The 22157-nt window shown below is 33.0% G+C and overlaps 1 long non-coding RNA gene across 1 annotated transcript; it reads right to left on the bottom strand.

The window, feature by feature from the left end:
• Positions 1-9924: 9924 nt before the first annotated feature.
• On the bottom strand, positions 9925-10756 carry LOC141683558 (uncharacterized). The gene is made up of 4 exons (XR_012560353.1): positions 10609-10756; positions 10415-10503; positions 10119-10211; positions 9925-10023 (listed from the first exon to the last, which is right to left on the bottom strand). It is a non-coding gene; the product is annotated as an uncharacterized LOC141683558 (long non-coding RNA).
• Between the last annotated feature and the right edge of the window lie 11401 nt (positions 10757-22157).

Raw genomic sequence — 22157 nt, 5'->3', positions numbered from 1 at the left:
TACTATCACCTCCTGTGCAATAACCATCGGAGTTTTTATACCCTTCTTTAACAGTTTAGATATTTGGATTTGGCAACTTGGTAAAAATAATAGCATCTTCTTCTTCTCCACATGAATAATTTTCTTTATCAAATAGTGAATTTTAACTGTTCCAACTTTGAAGTCATTATGAATTTTGAATAATAAAATTCAAGGTTGAAAAATCACAAAATCTAGGATCTTGATTTGTTCGTTAATCAAAGGCTCTGATACCAATTGTTAGGGTCCCAATGTGTTTGTAGAAGGGGGGGGTTGAATACAAACAGTATCAAATAATCGAATAAATGCGGAATAAAAAATGTGAAACAAAATTCAAGTTAAATAAATATTATTAAACTTGAAAGGTGTTACACTGTATCGATTACAAGGAATTAATCTCAAATTAATTATCACAAATCTAGAATAAATTCGACATGAACTTTTTCTATTTTCGTAATAATTAGAATCAAATGCTAAACGCAATTTGAGATTAAGTTCTAGGGATTTTGATCCGCTAGATTGTTACACAAGAACAAGATAAAGATTTCTAGTTGATTGGATTTAACTTTACAATCTAGAAAATTGATCTTGAAGTTTTGCAGAGAAGAATAAAATGTTTGCTGTGGCTGCTCTGTTCTTGTTTTTTTACTTGTGTATTTGATGATGATGCTTTCTGCTACTTCTGTTTCTTTTTAATTCATTCAACAGAATTAAATTGAACTGGAATGACAATCCTGAGCTCAGCAAGACTTTCGGTATGACAATCAAATGAACTAGCAAGACTATCAGAATGAACTAGCAAGACAATCAGAATGACTAGCAAGACAATCCTCCTCCCAGTGTAACTTTCGGTGAGACTATTGTTTGTACTTGCATGACTTTCGGTATGACTATTGATTGTCATACTGATTGTCATACTAGTACAATCAGTTTGACTTGCTGAATTTAAATGAATTTTAATCCAATTTAAATTCTGAAAATTCCTAAAATTAATTCAGAATTAATTAATCAATTAATTCAATTAATAATAAATTATCCTTCGCATATATAATTTATTTTCTTAATTAAATTAGATGACTTAATTAATTAATAGAGAATTAATTCTAGTCTTCAACAGCACCCATCCTTCTGCAAATCTTCTGAAATCACTGAAAATTATTAATCAATTCCACCACTTCAATGTTGACACTCGATGTACTGTCTGGTTCATGAGTGACTAACTTCCGTGACGTTTCTTCATGTCTTGACTTTGACACTTTGATTTTCTTCAGATTAAATCCTTGTAATTAATGATACTCTGACGAGATCTCTGTCACTTGATTAAATCCACGATCTTGATTTATATCACTGAGGCATGATCAACTTCTTGAACTTCTTCCAGTGAATTAACTCCTCAAGTCTGTAGATGAACCTTGTTTCTGAATCCTTTGACAGATATTACTTTGCGAGATCTCTCTAACGGTCGATCCACTATTTACTTATTACATTTATTTGAGTTGAGTTGAATCCTCGAATATACAAATAGGCCTATGACATATGACTTACAGAGAATAAGAAAAAGAGAGAGTAAGTAAGTAAAATAGAAAGTAATAAAAGATTTGAAATTTTTTTATCTCTTTTACTTAGACACCCCACGTGACAACAGTTATGGAGAAGTGTAACAGACGTTACACCTGTCAGCATGCAGCAGTTAAAATAAAAGTTAATGGTCACGGGAAATAAGTTTTGATTACTATGCACATTCAGTTTTTCCAAAAAAACTGTTCCCATGAAACAAATGATTATGACTGCTTTATCTCAGGTAATCCAATATTCTGATAAAATATAACCATTCAAGTATTGGCTTAAAAATAAATCAAGTAAATAAATACTGCCACGTAAGCATCGGAACTTGATTATTATCAAAATTTAAAAGTCATCAAAATATGGCTTATTTACCCAAAAAGTGAATGTTTATTTCTGTAATTCTTCACACAAGTACTGATATGGTTTCCTCAGAACTTAATCATCAAAACTTCCATCAGAAATTGTCCTTAGAATTTATGCAACTGACACTTAAACTGTTCATCTAAAACAACATTGATCATCACAGTAATTTTCATCATTCATATGGAGTGTAAGTGTGTGCATTAAGCTAAATATCAGACAAAGAGTAAAGTCTAATTCACTTCAGTACATCTTAGAAATAAGGCATAACTAAGAACTTTGCTCAAAATCTGTCTTTAGTCTGAAGTCTACTATAGAACGAGTTCATGCATGAGTCCACCTCAACTATTTTTCGCTCATTTTATGCATCTTTTGAAATTCCTTTTTACAGTGGCTTCTCAGTGTAAGTGAGTCACGACTGCTTATTAGAATTTATGCTGTTATCAGAGTATTTCTCCAGTAATAAGAGAATATGAAAAGTCACCAAGAAAATTTTATTTTGCTTTTCTAATGCATATTACTTAATACCAGCAATGCAATTGGGTCTTCCCTTCCACATATATTTTTCTATAGATCTCAATGGAGTACCTGATTTTTTTTCTTTGTCTTTTCTTTTTCTATTGATAAGTGAGGCTTATCAGCACTTAATACACCCATAAGCTTTACTAACATCAGAACTTAACAGATAAGAAGCATTATTCTAGTTTTTGACTTAGTAATAAGATACACGAAGTAAACCTCACTAAGCTCAACATCAGAATTTGCTTGTGTCAAAAGATTTCCACATAAACAATTACTTCAAACATTGGATATTTAGTATATTAGAGATTACTAGGTCAGTATCTAGCACAGTTATCCTCATTGGATTGAATAGTCACAGAAACATTCATATCACTATTAGAGTTTAGAAATTCACATCAGACAACAATCAACACTTAGGTAAATTTCATATTAAGCACAAATTACATAAAGAGAGTAATATATGTAAATACTGATCATAAAGTCTGATGTATCAGAACATAAACTAAACAGATTTAGAGAAAGAACCTGAAACCATTCCAAGTTCATTTACCAATTTTGTAAAAGTAGCTTCACATAGTGGTTTTGTGAAGATATCTGCTAGTTGTTGATCTGTTGGAACAAAATACAATTTCACTGTACCTTCCATCACATGTTCCCTTATGAAATGATACTTTATGCTGATGTGCTTTGTCATTGAGTGTTGAACTAGATTACATGTCATAGCAATAACACTTTGATTATCACAGTAAATAGGAATTCTAGAAAATTCTAACCCATAATCCAGTAACTGATTCTTCATCCAAAGAATCTGTGCACAACAGTTTCCTGCAGTAATGTACTCTACTTCTGCAGTTGATGTGGAAATTGACTTTTGTTTCTTGCTAAACCAAGAAACCAATCTGCCTCCAAGAAATTGGTAGCTTCCACTTGTGCTTTTCCTGTCAATTTTGCACCCTGCAAAATCTGCATCTGAGTAACCTATTAGCTTAAAGTCTGATTCCCTAGGATACCACAATCCCAGATCAGCTGTACCCTTAAGGTACTTGAAAATTCTTTTCACAGCTTTTAAGTGAGGTTTCTTGGATATGCTTGAAATCTTTTACAAAGACAGGTAGCATACATAATATCAGGTCTACTTGCAGTTAGATAGAGTAATGAGCCAATCATACCTCTGTAATCAGTAATATCTACTAATGTATCAGTATCCTTATCCAATTTTGTTGCAGTGGCCATAGGAGTGGATGCACTTGAACAGTCTTGCATTCCAAATTTCTTCAACAAATTTCTGGTGTACTTAGATTGACAAATAAAAGTTTCTTCTTCATTCTGCTTGACTTGAAGGCCCAGAAAATAGCTAAGTTCTCCCATCATACTCATTTGATATCTTGACTGCATTAGCTTGGCAAACCTTTCACAGAGTCTGTCATTTGTAGAACCAAAAATGATATCATCAACATATATCTGCACCAAAAGTAAGTCCTTTCCATGGTTGAGATAGAATAAGGTTTTGTCAATAGTCCCTATGTTAAATCCACTTTCCAGAAGAAACTAAGCGAATGTCTCATACCTTGCTTTTGGAGCTTGCTTAAGGCCATAAAGTGCTTTATCAAGTTTGTAGACATGATTAGGAAATTTTGAATCTACAAAACCTGGAGGTTGTTCAACATATACTTCTTCTTCCAATTCTCCATTAAGAAAAGCACTTTTTACATCCATTTGTAAGATTGTAAACTTTATGGGAGCATAAGCCAAAATATCCTTATGGCTTCCAATCTAGCAACTGGTGCAAATGTTTTATCATAATCAATTCCCTCATGTTGAAAATATCCTTTTGCAACCAGTCTTGCTTTATTCCTTGTAATTATGCCATCACTATCAGTTTTATTTCTGAACACCCATTTTGTACCAACAACAGATCTCTTCTTAGGTCTTGGCACTAGGGTCCAGACTTTATTTCTTTCAAATTCATTTAACTATTCCTGCATTGCTTGCACCCAATCAGCATCTTGAAGAGCTTCTTCCACCTTCTTTGGTTCAGCTTGAGAAAGAAAAGAATGATAGAGACATTAATTTGATGTTTCTATTCTAGTTCTAATACATGCTTCAAGATCTCCAATAATCAAGTCAGGTGTATGTGCTTTAGTCTACTTCCTTGCAGATGGAAGATTATCTCTAGAACTGGATGCTCCCCCATGATCCATGCTGTCTTCATCAATATTTTATGATGCTCCCCCTGAAATCATGCTCTCTGAGTTGGATTCTTCAGAATTTGGGTTTCCAGAATTGTCAGAACTTGGCCCATCAGAACTTGATGAATCAAAATTTGAAGAGCCTGTTCTAGGTTCTGATGCTTCTTGAGATGTGGTTGGATATTCAATATGCCCCCCTGCACAGGTGCATTTTCCTTTGGCGTAGTCACCACAGTTTCAATAACATCAGAGTTTAACCCATCAGAGTTTGCAGTATCAGGATTTAGACTATCAGAATTTACAGAATCAGAATTTAAACTTCATTCTCAAATCTCAGCTGATCATGATCATTGAAATCTTCAAGTCCAGTAATCTTCTTATCATCAAAAGACATCGATAGATTCCATGACAACCCTTGTTCTTAAATTGTAGACTCTGAAGGCTTTTGTGGAAAGTGGATATCCAACAAAAATTCCTTCATCAGCTTTTAGATCAAATTTCGATAGCTGTTCAGGATGAGTCTTAAGAACAAAACACTTGCATCCAAATACATGAAAGTACTTCAGATTTGGCTTCTTTTTCTTCACCATCTCATATGGTGTCTTTCCATGCTTGTTGATAAGTGTTGCATTCTGAGTAAAATAAGCAGTCTGCACAGCTTCAGCCCAAAAGTAGGTTGGTAACTTTGCTTCATCAAGCATATACTACAACATTTTTGCAATCATACAACTATTTTTTTCGTTGTCTGAAAGGTAGTTTTTCTGTTGTCTATCCAACACTCGTGTGATCGAATGTTGGACAACGTTTGTTAATACAGTTGTAATAAGGGAGATTCAACAACAATGTTTAACACTGGTTACAATCTGGATGACACAACGGTTGTTTTAGAAAAACTATTGTTGGAACATTTTTAACATGACAGTTTTCTTAGTAATAAACAACGGTTTATTTACGTCAAGAGAAAGTTCTAAATTTTCTTTCCAATTTTAAATATTTTTTCCAAACAACAGTTATTTTATCCATCTATTATTATATAACAGATAACAACAGTTATTTTCAGAGGTAGTAATATAAGTATCTTTTAGACAACAGTTTTAGGGTGGTGTTATAATGCAAAAGAGATAACAGATTACTTTTCGGGAACCATTGAAGAAACATTGTAACACAACAGTTTACTAAGTAATAGACAACAGGGAGTCAATGGCAAGAAAAAGTTCAAAACCAATTCCTTATTATTCAAGCAATGACTTGTTTAAAGCAACAGTTGTGTAAAACCTTTTAAACCAATTCTTTTTATATTGTGTTCTAAGTCATGTCTTTATAGTTCAAACAACAGTTAATAACTAACTGGTGTTATTGAATTATTGTTTAGACAATGACTTATATTTTGACAAAATTATGTACTTGAGGTAACCGTTGTCCGAAAATGATACAATGCTTACTTTTGTTTCAAAAAACCATTATCTTATTAGGTATATGCATTTTGCATATCAATTTCATATTTAATTAAAACCAGCTGCATAAAAAACCACAAAAATAGTCCCCTGCCAAAATAAAAATACCATAATCCAAAACACAAATCATACCATAATCTAGGCCCCCGCCAAAACAAAACCAATTCACTACCATACCATAATCCATACCATACCATAATCCATCCGTTCAACAATCCAAAACAACCAGATCTACCTACCAAACTACCAGCAATCCACCGAACACAAAATACATTATCGCAAGTCTACTTATCACCAACTACATACATAAAACATCCACTTTACGATAAGTTCAAACGAGTCTACTTGTCAACATACGATAAGTTCAAACGAGTCTACTTGTCAACATACGATAAGTTCAAACGAGTCTACTTGTCACCAACTACATACATAAAACATCCAGTTTACGATAAGTTCAAAAGAAAAGAAAGGCGAGGACCTAGCTTGCACAATGTTTCATAAAATATTTTGCAAACTCAACCCTGATCTCGTTGATGTCATCCTCAGTGTAAACCAGGTTTGATCTACGCAGCCACTGAAATATGATCCAAAATTTTGTATAAGTAACATGTTCTGCCCTTATAAGAGTAAATACAAAGTGGATGAAAAGGCCCATAGATAGTCAATTGTCACCTTATTAGCAAAGTCCAGCTCCTTATCATGAATGATTTCCATCATGTATCGCATCACAAACAGGCCACAATCCTTGTTCCCGGTTTGCACTGGAACTCCCTAAAATATCAAACAAAAATCATTTAAAATATCCAGTCTCCTTTAATAACATAATTAATATGATCACAAAAATAAATAAATACCGCCATGTTCTCCCACAATACTTTCTTCTTCGGAACCTTTTTCAAATCCTCCTTGTACATTTTAATGGCACTGCAACCAAAACGAGATATATCAAAACAAAAATAACCACTACAAAATATGGTCGGACAAGATTTATAAGTTAAGACTTAATAATCAAATTTTATAACGTGAACTCTTACTTGTCGACAACATCCACCCATTCTCCATTTGCAATTCGGCGTTTAAGAGGGTCCATATAGTAGACTACCTCTGCGTCTGGATTGACAACTGTCAGGGTCCAGTGGTTGCTACAAAAATAATAAGGTGCTTGTTAAATAGTAAAGCCTAAATTTGATGCTTTTTTGTCACTCAAACAACTTAAATATCAAAAAAAATTACATTTCTATTGAATTAAAATCAACCTAAAAATTATTTAAACTCACTATTTGTGAAAAATAATAAAAATGTGATACTAGTAGAGTGTAATTTACTGTAATAAACATGATCAGGTATAACATCAAAAATTGAAGGCTCATACTGATAAAATTTAAATTCCAGTAAATAAATCAACTTTAAAACTGAACCTATACAATTATCATCAAATTTGAACTTGAAATATTATGAGGTTGAACTATACAATTTCCCCGTCTTAGAAACAAACCTAACATCTAATAACAAAATCAATTAAATACTGTAAGCCATTTGATTACTTTTATATTAACTTCAAAACTGTCAAGGCATTTGATTACGTTTATACTGAACCAATGCAATTAATATTTTCAACAAAATATTATCGAGTTTAACTATACAATTGAACCCATTCCTTACAAAAAAAGCTAAATTCTTGAAAAAATTAATAAAAAACTGGCAAGGCTTAACAGCTTAATAGCTTGGGATAGTAAAAATACTTACACATCATTGTACGGAAGGAGAAAATGCTGCCCTTTCCTAGAATCTTTAAATCTTGTACACAATTCACGCGACCTCTGCACTGCACTGCCACATCCAATGGCACCGATTGTGCCCGGATCTACAAAGCTAATCATGTTGACCATCTTATGCTTCTTCACATATTCATTCAAGAAGCTACAAATTAAATTAAGCAGTCCTTAGTAAAGATTGTCATATTTATTCCAAGGCTATATACTCCAAAAAAAACTTTGAATGAAAAGCTTACTGAATAAAAAGGCAAATGACAGAGCCGGCCATTTCACCTCCAGAGCATACTGCATGTATATCAGATAAGAACATGATTTGCTTCTTTGTAAAGCCAAATGCTTCTTTGCTTAGCTCAAAAGAAATTGTTCGGCCACCACTCAAGGCTTCCTTTGCCCATGTCCACAAACGTTTCATTGCAGAAGGATAATTCGGACCAATTTGAACAACAAGCTCTGGTTCAACATCTTCAATTAATTTATACGTCTTCTTCATTTTCTTAGCACGGGCTTTCTTGGTTTTCTAAAACAATTGCAAATAAAAATAATTAAAAAAACAAACAAACACATAGTACATATATTAACCATACTAAAAAAGCATTCTGACCTTGGCGGCCAAAACATGAGAAGTACTGCTATTGTTTCCTGCAATTATCATGTTTCTCGGCCATGCAATAAAAGTTCCCATGGCTTCTTGAACAGTCAAAATTTCATCCCCGATAGGGAAGGGAATCTTAGCATCTCCTTGAATGACTTTAGTGATAGACACCCTTGCGTTCTTTTCTCCAAGACTTACTCCATGGATAGTCTTCTCATGTCCTTCGGAAACGCGTACTTCATCAATTGTTGCACAAGCAACAATGTTGCTCAACGATCCAACCAATCGGCATACAGAACCACCTGAAGAATCCACTTTCATTTCCTCAACAGCCCTTCCATTATCATCCTCACCTGCCACCTTTTTATTATCCTCAAGCTCCACCGCTAAATCCACAAACAAATTATCTATCAATGTCACATTTTTATGATCACCTACAGCCACATCCACATCCACATCAACCCCACCCTTAGAGTGACAGCTTGCCTGCTGGGAATTTGGTTTCGGACTACCATCATATTGTACACCATTTTTCGATGAATGTGCATTGTATTTTTCAAATTCAGCAGCCCAAAATGCATCTCTCTCTTTAATAATTTTTGGAGTCTCCTCTGCCATGTACTTTTGAATTGCCTCACGTACCCTTTCTTCCACTGTCCTCGCTTTTTTTTCCCTCGGAAGATCAAAATAAACCGACTGCTTCACATGAATTCCCTGACCACGTACTCTGCCTCCGTGCTCAGGCTTACCGAGCGCCATTGTTAACACATCATTAGTACCTTCAACTTTAAGCTTTCCTTCCTTAACCTCCTCCTTCATCTTTTTCTACAAAAAATTCAGTAACATTTTTCACCATAAGCACATACATCCTTTAAGCACATTCATCCTTTAATTAAAATATTACACAACTAACACCAATTTGTTTTTACTAGTTATAAGCACATTCATCCTTTAATATATTTAATTTAATAGATTCAATTGCAAGCACAAGAGACAACTTAGTTTACTTGGTGGTACAGGGGACCTAGTAAGTACATTCATTGACAAACTAATCCAAGGATAAAAAATATTAAAATAAAATATTAACCAACACAGAATACAAAATCTAGACATTTAATATTATGAACCAATTTTCAATGTAAACATGTGTATTTGACTCTCTTAGTGAACAGGGATTATTAAAATATATTAATACTAATATTAAATATGATACAATCAACATGTACTACTACTAAAGGCATACAAACAAATCCTAAGTTAAACTAGAGACCACTAATTCGAATTATACATTGTAATAGAAAAAATAAACTATAGAAAGGCTTCATGTGTATATAATTTATTAAAATTTAACTTTTGAAACTTCAGTTCCTTATTAAAAAATACACAAATATGTGCATCAAATAGAATGGACAATTATATTAATAACTTACAATTTCCTTAGCTTTTTCTGCAACTTCATCATTTAAAAAATTACCATCTTCGTCCATCCTTGCTAGGATCCAAGTGTCCGACCGATCTACTTCCTCTGCATCTGGATGAGATTCAGTCTACATTTACATGTAAAGGATCACCTTAGTAATAACATAAACATGCTTGTAAAATTAATATGAAGCAAAAAATGCTGTTATTTCATTTCACTAACCCATTCATTCTCGAGATTAGCATAACCTTTTCGAGACATTCGATGTGGATATTTACTCAGCTTCCTTCTTTCTTGTTGTTCTTTATGAATTTTCTTCATAAAAAGCAGCAATAAGGTTAGAAGATCATAACTAAGTAAATATTAAAATGAATAAAGCTAAGTAGAAATATACCAGAAACTCAGGCGACGTGCGGTCAGCAACAAATATGTCCCAGTGTGATTTTTCTATAAAAGTAAAATCTGCAGGAGGATGTGCAAAAAATTGAGGTTGATCCAGATAAGGAAGAATGTAGTACTTGGTCAGCCGACATTTAAATTCCCTCCATTTTGCCCCGGCCGATCTGAATACCAACTTTTTTGCAGACTCAGGTACAACATAAGCCATCTACGTACATATACCAACAAATTTAAAGTTAAAAGGTGCTAGTTAATGAAGAACAAATAATAAAATAAAAGTTAAAATGATGGAAGTTATTTATATTCATTTTACCTGCACACAGTCCCAAATTTTTGTCTTTGTCTCTTTAGGAACACATTTCCAAGAATCATGCCAGATCGGGGTTTTGGTTCTTGCCAAAACTCCAATATATGATTGCATCTCTTTACCTTCTTCACCATATGGCTCTCCTTTTGCATTAAAAGACACAGTAAGTTTGATCCCTCGGATCTTGCGTTTCACAATTCGGTGCATCGTTACACAGCCTCGCTTCAATAGTTTTAGTCCTTGAGTATTGTCCGGTTTGGTAACAACTTTTTCTCGTTTTCTTTTCTTTGATATTTTCTTTTGTAAGTTTTCAGAAATGGCCTTCTTCACAGTTTTTGGGGGAGAACTCAATGGAGTGGAGGTCTCGCTATTCGTGGACTTTGTCTTTCTTAAAGCCCTTAGCACACTCATTGTCCTTGGATGGGGTGAAGATCGTGTCTTTTTGAACCCATTCCTGTGAGACGCTTTCTTTTTCAAATTTCCCTTATCTGCCTTGGTCTTCTTCTTAGGAGTAGCCATAACCTATGAAGTACACAAACAAGGAATAAGTACAACATTAACATGACAGTAAACTCAATAAAACTCAAAGACATTACAGGTAAAAGAACCTAAAACAACAAAAAAACCATCTGAGATATCTTAACTTTCCCACTTAAAAGCGTATTATAAATTTTACTTAAAATGACACACTTTGAGTGCCTAAACTAACCAGAGATGTACACAAACAAACATTCAACCACCAATAAAATCTAGCTTATAATCGTACAACTTACGGCATGTGAATAAAGATAAATTATCCATTTATTATAGGACAGTAGCACAGGGCACATTCAACTAACTAATCGACTGCAGAGTTATAACAAACAAACCAGTAATTTCATCTCAAAAATCAATAGAAACATGAAACAAAAAAAAAATTAGCACAGTTACAAGATTTCAAACAGAAATTAGCACCCTGTTAATATCCATTTGGAACAAAAAACAAGAGAATAGCAAGAACCGGGGTTTCATCATGAGATAATTACAGTTTAAAACCAGGGGTTTCATCATCAACACTCAACACTCCACAATTGCATGCAAAATTTACATAATAAAACAAACCAAACACACTCCACAATACCATCAAACATTGCATGCAACATTCCGCAAAGCAAAGACACTCCACAATACCATCAAACAGCATGCAACATTTAAATCTCATAAAATATGAGTTAAAAATAAAAAACCCCAACATAAATTGAAGAGGGTTTTATAGTTCTAAAATAAATCAAAAAACCCCAAATAAATTGAATAGCATTTTAGAAACTTATTAAAAACATGTAAAAATCAAAAACCCCCAAATATAGATGAGGGCTTTACGGTCTCTAATTGAATTAGAAACATACCAGTATAATCGAATGACGAAGTAAGAAGATTGTGTGAAAGAAGAGAGAAGATTGTGTGAAGAAGAGGAAGAAGATTGTGTGAAGAGAGGAAGAAGATTTGTGTGAAGAAAATCATCGTGAAGAAGAGTAACTGATGATGGGGAAGAAGGGGGTTGGGGAGTTATGGACGAGGAGTAACTGATGGGGAAGAAGGAGGTTGGGGAGTAAAGTTTTTGGGGGGATATTTCGGGGGATACTAAAAAATAAAGGGGGGAGATGAATTTAAAAGAGAGGGAAAATGAAAAACAATTCACTTCAAACCAACGGCCTAGATACGATCTGGTTTAATCCAACGATCAACAAAATCTGTTATTATTTAATTTTTTTTAAAACCTAAAAATCAAAAATTAAAACATATATAAATTATCCATTATTTGGAGATATAGTAACTGTTGTAAGATCAACTATCACAGACCGGTTCTTACAGGATACCGTTATCATATCCTATATTATTTAATAATAGTTGTGTAACGGTTTCTTACACAAACCGTTGTCTCGTATATTTTTCCAACAGAGTTTTTTGTCCTAAATCGTTGTCTATAATCTAAAACAAAAATAAGAATAATCTATTGTAAAACTTTTAATTTTTAAATGTTCGATGTTTGCGAGTGCACATATGTTGATAAAACTTTGACGTAATCCCATAAAAGTTAAATTTTTGGTAACCTTAAAAGTTCGATAATCTGATTCGAAGACTTCGATTATATCACTATAAACAAACTAATAATAATAATTAAGAATATTACTATAAACAACGTAGATTACGCTGACAGAGACGTTTGTGAATAAAAATTTATTAAACAACTAATAATAAGGATATTAAGTTTCTCTTTGTAAAATTTTAAAATTATTAAAGATGGAAGTTGTAACTAGGGTGGAGCACGGTTTGGTTTGGGACATTTTTGGCCAAAACTGAAACTAAACCATATGTCCTTAATTTTAATATTTAATAAATATAAGGTTGAATTTACGACTATAAGTTGATAAGTAAGTTATGTTTCAAGATGTCAATCTAATCAAATTCATTAATTTTAATTAGATGTTGAAATTGTTGAATTATGATTTTAGTGAAAATAAATGTTAAGCTATTTTATTGAAAGCTGAAAAAGACTTTCATACATAAGAAAAAGAATTACTATCGTTGGGATCTGATTCTGCAGTAGAATCAGATCCCAACGATAGTAATTCTTTTTCTTATGAATGAAAGTCTTTTTCAACTTTCAATAAATAGCTTTACATTTATTTTCACTAAAATCATAATTCAACAATTCAACATCTAATTAAAATAATGAATTTTGATTACATTGACATCTTGAAACATAACTTTATAAATAAAGTTGATGAAGAAGAAAAAATCAAAATATATTCAGAACAAAGTACGTCGTTTACTAACATTCAACTTATCAGCTTATAAGTCGTAAATTCAACTTATAAGTAGGGTCGACTGATAAGGTGACTTATAAGGGGTTACGGTTACGATATAAGGATCACTAGGGGAGGAGAATTTATGATTATGCCTTCTGAGTTAGAGTCTGTCCCTAAATGCGGTTTAGCTTGGTTCACGTGGTTTGCAGGCTATTGCGTGAACCCGTAGGGTTTACCCAGTGTGCACCTGAAGGGTCGCGGCTGCGGGTTACCTACAATAAAAAAAATTATTCGGGGTTAAGATAGGGTTTAAAGTATAATGTTTAGAATAATTGATGAATATGCTTAATAAGAAAGATTCAATTAATATAAAAACACATCTGAACATCTTTTTCTAGAAAAGGTATCAATATTGTATATGATAATCATATTCATATTCGAAGCACATCCATATGTTTGATCATTGAAAGGGTGATTTAAACATCCATATAATTGGATCGTCGAAAATATTTACAAATTTAAAAAATATCGATAAACATGGGATATCAACTCCAAAAAGTCGAACTTATCGCTAGTGAGTTATATGTAACAGTTTACAAACAACTATTTAATCTAGTGTTGGGCAATAGTTTTTCAAAAACACTATTATGTAAAACAATATATAGTTCGGAACTCCCAATTGTCGATACGATCAAGTTGTAAAACAAATAACAAACTAAAGATAATTAGATGATTTATTTACCGATCGTTTAACACTAATAATATAAAAAATATTGAAATTGAAAATGATAATAAAGACATTCTAAACGATTCAAACTACACTAATATCTATTAAAGAACATCTTCACAATTTTTCGTGTAATATAAATTCGATATTCTTATTACCGACATACTATTTTGTTAAAATAATTTGTGATTATTTATTTTTTAATAAATTATATAATTTATTCCTCTATATTAATTTATTCAAATACATAAAATCCAAATTATTGTGGTCCTAGAAAATAAATGAATTAATATTATTCAAAATATTTTAATTTATGAGCCATGTAATTCTTATATAATAATTTAGTTGAGACTTAAACATATTATTAATTACTTTTTATTTCAGACATATATTTGTTCAGACATATGTATCTGTCGGAACAAGAACACATTTATTTACTTGGTAGTTAGGCCGTTCATCCATGTCCATGTGCTCTCAAATCCATAATACTCTCAAATCTATGCTCAAATTCATGCTAATACTCTCAAATCTATGCTCAAAATCGTGCTCATACCCTCAAGTCCTCGAATCTAGATATCAAATCCATGTCACATCAATATTCCAAGACATCAAGATCTCGGGTTTTAAATTTATTTTCACACTTGAACAGGTAAGTACAGTCTTTTATGAAGTCTGGTTTATATGTACTCTCTTTTGAATTCATTTTGATGAATTCATTCTTTTGTGATTCTGAACTAGGGTTCATATTGATTTGGGGGAAATATAAAGACTTCACAATTCATTTTTAAGAAGCTATAAGGACAGGTAAGTACTTTAATTTATGCATTTGGGTTATATAAGTCCTCTGTTTTGAATTCATTTTGATGCCTTTTTTACTTCAATTAGGGTTCAGTTATAAAGATTTTGGGGAAATTTAAAGATTTCATAATTTAGTCTGAATTTGAGGTTCTATTCAGACTTTTAAAAGATGGATAGGTCATGGTTAAAAGCGGATAGAAGAACGAAAGAGTACAAAAAAGGAGTGGAAGATTTGTTAATATTTGCCTTTGAGAATGGTTATAATGCAGAAAAAATCAGTTGTCCATGTGTAAACTGCGCACATAGTAAATCATGGAGAGCGCAGATAGTTAAAAACCATCTTTTTCAAAATGGTATTGATCAAACTTATACACGTTGGATATGGCACGGGGAGAATAATTCTGTAGAAAGTTCTAATGAAACCGACACTTCGGAATCTATCAATCAAGGCACCTCAAGAATGGGTGAACGTGACGAGGACGACGACGATGATATGTCTTCTGATGAAAGTTCAGACGAAACCGACACTCTGATTTCATTAACCATGTGTTAGTGAACATCAACCTCTTATCCTGGATGTGGGAGGTACACTAAGATGAAAGCTCTGGTCCAGTTATACAACTTAAAAGTGAAGCATGGTATGTCTGATTCATGCTTCAGTGATATTCTGTTATTACTTGGCTCTTTACTTCCAGAAGGCAACAACATCCCTTCTTCCTTCAATGAAGCAAAAAAAACCTTATGTGTATTAGGAATGGGGTATGAAAAGATACACGCATGTCCGAATAATTGTCTCTTATACCGTGGCGATTTAGATGAAGAACAAACTACTTGTCGCGTATGTAAGGCCTCTAGATGGAAATTGAATAAAAAAAGGAGATGAACTTGACGGGGGTCCCTGCTAAAGTTCTATGGTATTTCCTGCTGATACCAAGATACGAAATTTATTCAATACACCTCACATTGCAAAGGACATGACGTGGCATGACACCGAGCGACAAAAGGATGGTAAAATGAGGCATCGGGCTGATTCAATAACATGGAAGGAAGTCGACCAAAAATGGCCTGATTTTGCATCAGAGACTAGGAACCTTCGATTAGCTTTATCTTCCGATGGTTTCAATCCTTTTCATGGAAACCGTACTGATTACTCAAGCTGGCCTGTTTTGCTATCAATTTATAACCTTCCTCCATGGCTTTGTATGAAGAGAAGGTATATTATGCTCTGCTTGTTAATATCTGGACCGACTGAGCCTGGAAATGATATCGACGTGTTCCTTCAACCACTAATAGAAGATCTGCAAGAGTTGTGGTGTGGGAAACAAATGTACGACACTTATAAGAAAGAGTCTTTCATGCTTAGGGGCATTTTATTATGGACAATAAGTGATTATCCTGCTTTAGGGAACTTGTCAGGAAATGTTATTAAAGGGTATAATGCGTGTACTATTTGTATTGATGAAACGAAAGCTACTAGTTGGTTAATTACCGTAAGACGGTGATTATGAGGCATCGAAGATGGTTGCCCCGTAATCATCCTTATAGAAGGCAGAAATCAGCTTTTGATAACACTATGGAGAAGGGGGTCGCCCCTGTTCCATTAACCGGAGAAGAGGTTTTTCAAAGAGTACAACATTTAAGGGCCTATGTATTTGGAAAGAAACAACGGCAACCACGATGGAAGAAAGGTGAACCTCGACCTGTTTGGAAAAAGGTTTCAATATTCTTCCAACTTGAGTATTGGGAATTTTTGCCAGTTAGGCATGTTCTCGATGTGATGCACATCGAGAAAAATATATGCGAAGCCCTTGTTGGAACTTTACTAAATATTCCGGGGAAGACAAAAGATAGGGAATCTGTCCGTCTTGATATGGCTGAAATGGGAATAAGAACGGAGCTGAGACCTAAGACTCCTGGAAAGAAAGAAAAGGTACCGTTGGCATCATGGAACTTAACGCATGCAGAAAAAAAAACAGTTTGCTCATCATTTCTTAAAATGAAGTTGGCAGATGGATTTTGTTAAATATTAAGAATCTTGTAAACATGGAAAATCTTCGGCTTGTTGGAATGAAATCTCATGATTGTCACACGATATTGCATCATTTGCTTCCAATCTCAATTCGATCAGTATTACAAAAACAAGTCAGGTGCACAATTATTAGGTTTTGCCTTTTCTTCAAGGCAATTTGCAGTAATTGATCGATGTAGACAAGTTGGAAAAAATGCAGAGTGAGTTAGTGGAAACATTGTGCCATCTTGAAAAGCACTTTCCCCCCTTCGTTCTTTGATGTGATGATCCATCTCTCAGTTCATCTCGTGAGAGAGGTTAAACTTTGTGGGCCAATATTCCTTCGTTGGATGTATCCCTTCGAGAGATATCTAAAAGCGTCTAAAGGATATGTATGGAACCCGGCTCATCCCGAAGGGTGTATTGCTGAGGCATACGTTGCCGAAGAGGCGGTGGAGTGTTTGGTGAATTTTGAAAAATCTACCATAGGAGTGTCTCAAAATGCAAAGTATGAGCAGAATGCAAGACCTCTATCTGGTGCGACATTGATAAAGCCGAGCGATGAGGACTTGCATCTAGCACATTTGTGTTTTCTCCAAAATACAACTAACATTAGACCATATTTTGAGTAAGTTAGTGATATTTAAGTGTGTGTTATTTCATTATTTTATGCACTTTGATTAATATACTAAAGAAAGTGATTTTTCTCGCAGCGAGCATATGGCATCTTTGATGACAAGATACCAACAACATGAAAATGATGAAGTCTGGCTTAAAAACAAGCAAAATGCAGAATTTCATAAATGGTTCAGGAAAAAGGTATAATTGTTATTTGAATAAAAACATCATAAATAGGCCTAGTTTATATTTTTCCCTGGTAAATGTATTTGTTATTTGTTTATTTAAGCAAACATCATAATTAATATTTATCAATTTGTTTTAAATAGATTCAATCAGAATTGTTGGATGACCATAACAACATACCTGAGGAGATAAGGTGGATTGCTGAAGGGCCCAACAAGAATGTCCCTACATTTAGCGGATATAGAATCAATGGTGTTACGTTTAGCACCAAGGAGCGTGATGACACTCGACAAGTTCAGTGTAGTGGTGTCTGTGTCGTTGCAGATACAATGCTTGTACAGGGTAAGGAGAAGAATATTGAACATACTTCACAGACCTACTATGGAGTTATAATAAGTATATGGGAGTTGGACTATAACAAATTAGAGTCCCAATATTTCGTTGTAATTGGGTAGATATGAACCAGGGGGTTAAGGTAGATGACTTGGGATATACAATTGTTAATTTGAACAAATTAGGTTTCGTAAATGATCCGTTCGTGCTAGGGAAACATGTTAAGCAGGTTTGTTACATTGATGATCCTCTTGAAAAACATTGGTATGTCGTGTTGAAATTACCGGAAAAGAACTGTTATGAACAATGTGACGATGAAAATGATGGATCAGTAGAAATAGAACTTGAGAATGAGCTGCACTTGCCAATGTTTCCCAATGTTGACGAACTTGATGAGGAAAAAGCTAGTTATATGCGGGACGAAGATGAATGGATTCAACTCCCATGATGGTAAAAATTACCTTCTTTTAAGTTAATTGCCTAGAAAATTATCCCAGCATGAGTTACCTCTCTGCCTTCTATAATTTATTTATTCGTAAATCTTTTTTTATTTCTCGAATTATTATTTGCCAAAATTTGATAATTTTAATTAATCAGTGTCAATTACGATTACTGTTTTAATATATATGAAGTTAGCAGTTTTTTTAATTTTTATAAATGATTTATCATACTGGAATTTGTCATTTTCTAATTTATCGCTCCCTTTTTTCTTGATTGTTTGGACTGTCTGGCATTTATATGTTGGATTCAGTGTCATCTAATTATTGGACAGTAGTGTTGATGGGCCATAAACCCTGTTAATCTTAAATTTGTAACCATGTTCAGTTTTTTTATTTTTCTTTCAGTGACCAATGTGATTATTGATCCGGATTTCATTGTTTCCCGTTTTTGCCCATTTTCGTGGAAAAGCCTGTTTGATTGCATTATTGGTTTTATGGACATGCCTAATTAAAACTGTTGGTCGCTTGTCAAGCATTTGGTTGGAATTCTGATCGAATAAGGTGTTCATATATGATACCCTGCTTCTTCTCTGCCAACAACTTGTTACTGGGGGTGGAGGGTTACCAGCACCTTCTTCCACTGTCTTCAGCTGGAGGAATTTGGTCCAAGTCAATCGGTGACGATTAAAAAACGGGAACTTACTGCCAATGAAAAGACCCTGGTCTAGCTGCAGAAAAAGTCAAGAACACGGGTATTAGAAAGACACAGCGAGGAAGAAAATACTCAGTAATCATCTAACATCAACTCATCAAGTTTCTTCAAGAAATACTCTTGATATTTTACTTATTTAAGAACTTTTATCAATTTGCTTACCTGGAATACATTTCTTTCACCCACAATTGCTCCATTGACAAACTTTGTGTTGTCTCTTGTTATATTAGCCTGTAAGAATGCCATTCGGTCAATGCCAGTGCCACTGAGGGTTGTCGGAGGTCCATCAGCACTTACGCCTCCACTTGGCAACACCCTTTGCTCAGCTGGACATATATTACTACTTTCATCTCGTGTTGTTATCTCTTCCATCACAATTCCATAAGTGAACTTGCTTTGACGAGTGAAATTCTGCAATAAGTAATTATTTGTTGGGTGTGATAAGTAAGCTTACATAACATCTTAATAAGTAATTTGGTTTGTGAATTATCCAATTGAAATTAGTTGTTGACTTGAGGAAATATTCTGATTTGCCAACTTGATTGAGGGTTTTTTGCTAGTCTATATTGGTTGGATGATATTTTGTTAGGTAGTCATTGGTTGGCTACTTTTGGATTAATTTTCTGGGGATTTAATATATATACAACTCATTTTTTTCATTTTAACATTACTCAGAGACAACAGTTTATAGATAATCTATTAAACCATCTTCTACCTAGAGTTTAGACAACATGCATGAAGAACCAAACCATTGTGTGTTTAAGTTTCTAACAAGTTTTTTACATCTCAAACCGTTGTCTATTAGTTAAATTAAAATAGGAGGGAGAATGAAAAATAAATAATTCAAAACAACCTCTAAAAGTATCTTTTAAAGTGTGGTGTTTAGACAACGCCTTATAAATCTGTCGTGTAAATCTTATAAATATAATGCTTTAAAACACCATTATCTGTGGCCTTTCCTTTTAACAATGGTATAAACGCACAGTTGTTTGATTTTTAATGAGACAAGGGTAAGAATAAGCACTTGTCCAAATTACACAACATAAGCAGCAAAACCATGGTCTTAATGGGATAAATGGTTGTTATTTAACAACAGTTCTAGCGTGTTGTCTTAGTATTCTAAGACAACATTTTAGTTTGCACACTGTTGTCTGATTCCATGGGAGGGCATAACAAAGACAACAGTTTTTGAACTAATAGATAACTATTGTCTGTCCTTAAGCTCACACAACTGTTTTTTTTTTCAAAATCATTTCACCGTTGTTGTATTTTTTAGGACAACGGTATTTTTTTTAACCGTTGTCTTTCAACCGTTGTCTGATTGCATTTTTCTTGTAGTGTGCACCACCATTAGCACCTGCCTGACTTCCTGTTTACATGTTGTTTTGCTCCATTTCAATCTGTGCATCCCACAACATTAAGTTGATCTGTTAGTTCAATGTGTGCATATGAGCATGAGTGTCTAAAGATTATTGCATATATCTGAACTGAAATCAAATTCAATGATAATGATCTTTTCTTTTAAGTAAAAAATATTTTGTTGTTAATATTACTTCAATGACATAATACATGAACTCTCTTATTTAGAAATAAATTACAATTATTTATATAATTGTCATATTAAATAATATCACAACATTGGTTGGTTAAAGATAAAGAAATATTTTGTTTAAAGATAACAAATCATTCTTCCTTTTCAAAACGATAAAAAAAAAAGTTAAAAAACTCTTCTGAATATTAATCAGTTGGTCAATGCTAAATAACTTCATTCCATTTCTTTTCAAAACAAAATTTTCATAGAAGAAAAATAAGCAATAATATATTTGTAGGAAATGTATGACTTCAAAATCATTAATAGAAAATGAAGTTTTGTACATAAATCCATATTTATGGACACTAAAAATGCATACAATAGAAGTAAAAGTAAGATTAATATAAATCAAATTGACTATATATTACTTACACATAAAGGAAAAAAGGGGGAGAAGTGGACAATCTTTGATAAGAAGGTAAATTGCATATATATTGCTTACAAAGGTTGAGAAGAAGGTGAGGGAGAGCAAAAAAAATGGTTGTATTTTGATAGTAAAGAACAATGCTGTCAAATGTACGTGTGAGTTGGATCAAGTTACCACACAGTATATATAGCCCCCTGGAATTTGTTAGGGGATGAAACAACGTATTAGATTCATATATACACATATATATTTTATTTGAAATTATAGAAAACAGCTGTATTACAATCATATTTACTTTTGATATTTAAAACGTATAATAATATATACATTTTTTAAATTTAAAATAGAAAGAAACAGCTCTATTACAATCATATATACGTTTGATATTTAAAATGTATAATAATATATACTTTTTTCTATTTAAAACATAAAAAAACAACTGGATTACAATTGTAGTTCATACGCACATTTGATATCTGAAACAGTTAGAAAACAACTACATTAGAATCTTATATGTGTATTAAAATTTTAATTATTCAAGTAACTTTTTGTCTAGTAAATCCTTCAAATTTCAAATTACATGTTAAACTCAACTTACATAAATATATTTTTTCACTTCTTTTTGAACTATATATATGTTACAATAAAAAACTTTAATAAGTGGAGTTAAAAGCCCTCACCTTTATTTTTAAAATGATATTCAAAATTTAAAATCATTTCATAATATTATGTTATCATTCTTGAAAAAATTTAAAAAAATTAACAAAATTCTATTTTTTTCTCAAAATACACAATTATCTCACTAATATACTTCACAAATATATGTGGGCGACCAAAATCTCACTATGGTCAATGCACGACCTATATGATGGGAGCCATATGCTTACCTTTCCTGCCCTACATCATGGATATGCTTACTAGTTATATTTTAAATTTGAAAGGCAGCAAAAAACTAAAATAAGGCTTGAAATCGTACAACAAGTTGA

The sequence above is a fragment of the Apium graveolens genome, chromosome 9 (assembly GCF_009905375.1).
Source record: "Apium graveolens cultivar Ventura chromosome 9, ASM990537v1, whole genome shotgun sequence".
Classification (NCBI taxonomy): Eukaryota; Viridiplantae; Streptophyta; class Magnoliopsida; order Apiales; family Apiaceae; genus Apium; species Apium graveolens.
The sequence above is the reverse complement of the archived record's forward strand: the minus strand, read 5'-3'. Positions and strand labels throughout refer to the sequence as shown.